This window comes from Paramormyrops kingsleyae, unplaced genomic scaffold (genome assembly GCF_048594095.1).
Source record: "Paramormyrops kingsleyae isolate MSU_618 unplaced genomic scaffold, PKINGS_0.4 ups166, whole genome shotgun sequence".
In the NCBI taxonomy this organism is placed as follows: Eukaryota; Metazoa; Chordata; class Actinopteri; order Osteoglossiformes; family Mormyridae; genus Paramormyrops; species Paramormyrops kingsleyae.
The window spans coordinates 24,521-30,520 of record NW_027326104.1 but is presented as its reverse complement, the minus strand read 5'-3'; positions in this window follow the sequence as shown (position 1 = coordinate 30,520).

The window sequence follows — 6,000 nt, the reverse complement described above, 5'->3', positions numbered from 1 at the left end:
TTTTAAAGGTGTGGCAATACTTTAGAAAAAAAGACCACCAGCAATTGATGAAGTAGAAAGATTATTAACGGTTTTGATAAAAGAACGGCAAATTGCTGGTGATAGCATTTCAGAAACTATAGTATCTGAAAAGGCTAAGGCTATATGGGGAAATATGATGAATGGTTATTCTGTAGGGAGCTCTGTTAGGGAATTTAGGGCCAGTAGAGGTTGGCTTGCCGGATTTAAGAAATGAACTGGCATCCGTAGCGTAACTAGGCTGCCGAAGATTGTTAAAAAATTTGAAAGAATCATATCTCAGCTTCAATTGTGTTCTCATCGGGATTTTAACTGCAACGAAACAGGGTTATTTTGGGGGAAAAATGCCTAGGAGGACCTTCCTTACAAAGGAAGAGGAAAAATGCCAGGAAGCAAGCCTAAGAAAGATAGGCTAACTGTCGCTATGTGCAAATGCGAGTGGTGACTTTAGGGTAAAGCCTACGAAAGATAGGCTAACTGTCGCTATGTGCAAATGCGAGTGGTGACTTTAAGGTAAAGCCTACTTTGGTCTATCCTTCAGAGACCCCTCGAATTTTCACAAAAAATTAAGTTATAAAAAGCAAGTTAGGTGTCATGTGGAGGTCAAATACCAAAGCTCGGGTAACATGACAGTTATTTATCAAATGGATTTGTGAAGTATTTTGCCGTAGTGTAAAAAAAATATCTTAATAAAAAAAACTTACCATTAAAGGCACTGCTTGTAATGGACAATGTCCCTGCCCACCCCAGATTTGGAGGATGAGTTGGCAGAAGAGTTCTCTTGGCTCACTTTAGAATTTATGCCAGCCAAAAGCACTCCTTTGCTCCAACCCATGGACCAGCAAGTCATTGCTAACTTCATGAAACTTTCCACAAAAGCACATTATGAGAAGTGTTTTGAAATTACCAGTAATCAATTATCTCAATTATCTGTAACTTAGTTTTGGAAGGATAATTTCCATATTCTGTCTACTTTGGCGCTTATTGAAAAAGCATGGGGGAATGTGACTTCGAGGACACTGAGGTCAGCTGGAAGAAATTGTGGCCAGAAAATTCAAGAAAGAGACTGAGGGATTTTTAGCTGAACATGAGCCTGATAATGACCCTGTGGTTGAAAACATTTTGTCAATAAGCAGCTATCCACTGAAGAACTGAAAGAACTTCTTGGTGAACACAGAGAGAGGCAGTAGATGAGATCTGTGAAGAGGAGGTGAGGGAAGGAGGGAGAAAATTTCTACTTCAGGAATCAAGGAAATGCTTGCTATGTTGGGCCCAGCTACAATCTTATTGGGAAAAACATCACCCTCATAAAGAGGTAACAAACCATAACATCCATCCATTTTCTAACCCGCTTATCCGAACAGGGCACACTCACACACACACCATTCACACCTATGGGCAATCGAGCAACGCCAATCAGCCTCAGCATGTCTTTGGCCTGTGGGGGGAACCAGAGGACCCGGAGGAAACCCCACAACAGCACGGGGAGAACATGCAAACTCCACACACATGGAACCGGGCAGGCTCCGAACCCCAGTCCCAGAGGTGTGAGGCGACAGTGCTAACCACCGCACCCCACCATGCCGCCCAGTCACAAATCATACATATACCTGATAAATGATACAACAATGAATTTCTTTAGGCAAATTCTCAAATGAAGGCAAAGGCCAACTTCTATGGACATGTTTGTAAAAAGACTGAAGCCCTTAGTGGAGAAGCTGATAATGAAACTCCCAGTGAGCAGGTACCAGTGGTTTAGAGAGACAACCTAGAAGAGAAAAAGCTCCTGAAGACCAGCTACCGGATGTTATTATGGAAGGTGATTCACCTTCCCAAACAATAACCCCTCTCCTTTCCCTCCTCTCCCTTACAGATGGGTGTCATTTGGGGTCCAAGAACAAATTAATTTCCATTATTTCTTACTAGGAAAACTGATTCAACTCAAGAGTTTTTTGAGTCACGAGCTCTTCTCTTGAACAGCTTTAACTCGAGCCTTGAGGTGATTTGCAAAAAAAAAAAATCTCTCACACAAACAATAATTGCAGGAAAGGGGCCACTACAGGATCTGAGTGGAGAGTGAGGCATTGCTGGGGCCACTAAGGTGTCATTGACTTCCCGTGTATGTTTTCAGATCGTTATCAGCACACTGATCTCCTGGTGGCTTGATTTGCACACCCGGTATGGAGTGGAGTTGTCGGTCACATACCTTTGGGGTGAGAAGACAGACTCACTGTGAGGGACTATCTGGTCGCTCTGGTTAAGGGCGTCAGCCAAATGCTGTAAATGCTATAAATGTGCTGGGGATTTTGTATGTTTGCGTCTTTTAATACATGTGTTTGTCTGTGATTGTGAAATTCACGTAGTGTACGTTTCTGTGTGCTTATTTAATTCCATTGACGCATTTAAAAGACAGACTAACTGAATCCCAGGAAAAGCAAAACTTATCATTATAGCCACTACATGCTACAGGTACTCCCACCCACCAGGGGGCGATCTTCTTGTATGAGCAAATAAGATGAGAGTGGTACACTACAGCTGTTGGTATCAATAAACTGGAGATGGGAAGTGGCTAAACTCATGCTTAACCTGAGCCAGGTGTGGAAACAAAGTCAGTCATGTTGCTGTCCAGGGTGCTGAATATCCCATTTTTCCTGAACGGAAAGCTGACCCCCTTGCCATGTTGTTCCACAGCTTCCAAGCCCCAGTCCTCCCTAGGTGTCTCTCTTTGAGGAGGTTCTCTGAGATGCATTTGTCCTGGCTGTGGTTGGCTATGATATAACCATTGCTATGGGCCCTGTCCAGTGCTATCAAATAAGGCTACAGTGTGGACAATAACCAGGTCAGGGTTGTATATAACATGAATCAGTATAGATCTGGGTTTCTGTGCGACGTGATGATGTCCTTCATTCATGGTCCTGTAGGACCTGGTGGCTCTTGGACTCAGTATTGTAGTTGGAAGGATCTTCCAGTGCTTTGCGGTCAGCTGATCCATGTCATAAGAAATGGTGCAGGTCAATACTGGGGTGACACCCAGGTACTATATGAATGTACATGCTTATGATACAGTATGAAGGTGCTTTAGTCAAACAGTCTTAATTACAAGATTAGGGTAATGTAACGACTGAGCATTTCTGTGAAACCAGACACTACAGTAATGAGCACTGGATAAGCATATAATATGGTAAAATACTCATTTGAATTGATGGTAATAATGTGATAATAGTAATTCAGTAGTTAGTGAGATTTTCTAAGGGCTGGACTGTACAGCACTGATGGTACTTCTGCACTGGAGAGCACTGCTCTTCTGTTCTCCACTTTCCGGCCTCTTGCTGTGTCCTTCCTGCCTCCCAGATGGCCAGTGTTGTCTCAGCTCTGGTCATTCTGGTTATTCTCCCGAAGATCCGAGAGCTTTTCCAGCAGCTGCAAAAGGTGAGGCTGGCATCCTTCCACATGGACGGTGGAAACTATGCTGTGTTTGTTTGTGTGCAATTGTTATGATGTATGGGTATGCCACGCGTATACGCTGACTCCAGGCTATGATGTATGGGTATGTCACATGTATGTGCTGTCTCCAGGCTATGATTTTGGGTATGCCATGCATATGCGCTGTCTCCAGGCTACGTGGTATGTGTATGTCATGTGTATGTGCTGTCTCTAGGCTATGAGGTATGGGTATGTCACATGTATGTGCTGTCTCCAGGGCTATGATGTATGGGTATGCCACGTGTATGTGCTTCTCCAGGCTATGATGTATGAGTATGTCACGCATATGTGCTGTCTCCAGCTATGATGTATGAGTATGTCACGCGTATGCGCTGTCTCCAGGTATGTGGTATGGGTATGTCACATGTATGTGCTGTCTCCAGGCTATGATGTATGGGTATGCCATGCGTATGTGCTGTCTCCAGGCCATGATGTTGGGTATGCCATGCGTATGTGTTGTCTCCAGGCTATGATGTTTGGGTATGTCACGTGTATGTGCTATCTCCAGGCCATGAGGTATGCATATATCATGTGTATGTGTTATCTCCAGGCCACGATGTAGTATTAATATGTATAGCTAGAACTTTAGGATTTAGCAGATGAGGTCTATATGAAGGCTTATATTTCATATAATCAGATGAGCCCTAGAAAATGGAGTGATATAATCAACTCCAGGAAGATAATTTCCGCATTGGACTTGTACTTGGACTGGTCAGACGTCAGCTTAGTCTAAGTAGTCATGTTTGACGCAATCACAAGGGTCAAAGAGGGCTTCTCAGTGATTACTGATACAATTGGCCTCTACAATCTGAACACTATATCACTGCTTAATTTGATTGGCTTCTTCGGCCTGGACTCGTCATTCAGCAGTCTGATTGGGAGATTACTGAGCATCACCGATTGTACTGGTCATGCTGTGGGGCCAATAAGAAGCTCACTCATGCTGGGTTTCTCTGACTCTCCTCGCAGCTGGTGTGGCTGGTGACCCTCATCTCCACCTTGCATCTTGAACCTGGACCTCGGTTTGTAAGCTTCTGTTGCTTTCTCCCTTCTGATCGTCATTTTTAGAACTCAGTGGTGAGGCTCCCTGTTCTCAAGCCCAAATGTCGCCACTTCATCACGTGGCTAAATGTACACAGCGTAGGGTAAAACACCCTCATACGTTACAGCCACACACAGACACACATAAAGTCCTGTCTTTTCTTCCTTGCATGTTATTATTGTACCAATATCACTCAGATCCTTTTCAAGAGGCTCATCATACATCTTACTAAGCTGTACCTGGGAGTCTCTTTTGAGGCTTGAACTGTCAGCTTTTAGGCTACATGGCTAATCACCACTACCTGAAACTCTGATTTTTCTTCTTTGAGAAGTGAATCCTAAATATTAACCCTGAACTAGAAGCTACGGTCTGACCTGCTTGTTTTTCTCTGACTCTCCTTAGCCTTGGGCAGGTTCGAAGTGCCGACATCTACAAACCGATGGAAGAGGGCTGCCAGGTAGGCACAACAAACAAACCGAAAACATAGCTAGGAAAGCCAAAGAACCACTCAGAAACAAGACAACAAACACACAAGTGCATGTAGGGTATCAGATCTAGACATGCGCAAACCCCAACCCATGTGCAGCGCCTGCTTTTTCCTGCAGGTGGACCCAGTGCCAGACCTGGCACCTCCTTTTCCTCTGCTATTTTTCTATTTGATTTCTCTATGAGATGTAAGCTGAAGCCCTGGCAAGAGCCCGTACCTGCAAGTCCCTCCCTGTCTCTGGTATCTCTGCTATCTGGGCCACAAACAATGAACACTCCACCTTAACAGAGGTGGTATCCACTGGTTATTGCGTTCCTCAGTATGTAGCATCACAGTTCTAGAATAAAATAAGTGCATCATCCCTATACAGAGAGAAGGTAAAATATTCCTTCTTGCTCTACTGTGTGACTAACAGATATTCATATACAGCATGGGGTCAGAGCACAGGTTTAGCCATTTTTTCCAGTTGGGGTTAAGAGCCTTGGTCAAGGGCCTAGCAGCTGCTGGATTCAAACTCCTCACCCACAGACAATACGCTGCATGCTACGCTAAACTGCACTAGACTCATTTAGAACTACTAAAATACAACAAATAAGGATGTAGTGACTTGGCATCTGGCTTATGCGGAACAGAGCGGGATTAACATTGCAGGGATGCAAACACTGAAGAGAGAGGAGATGGAGCGGGGCAAGAGGGTAGCTAACAAGTCTGCAAGGAGCACGGTGCAGGTAAAGAACATCGCGGGGACGAGTGCCTGCTTGTTCCTGGGTGTACACTAGGGTGTTGATGTGTATTGCTCAGACCGAGGGTGTGTGTGCGTGTGAATCTGTACAAAAATGTGCATGTATGTGTGTACAGCTTGATGTCAGCACTGGGCCTCGGCCTGGTGAGCGGCCCCTACAGGTCCGTCAGACAGCGACGCCTGTACAGCTTGATGTCAGCACCAGGCCTCGGCATGGTGAGCGCCCCT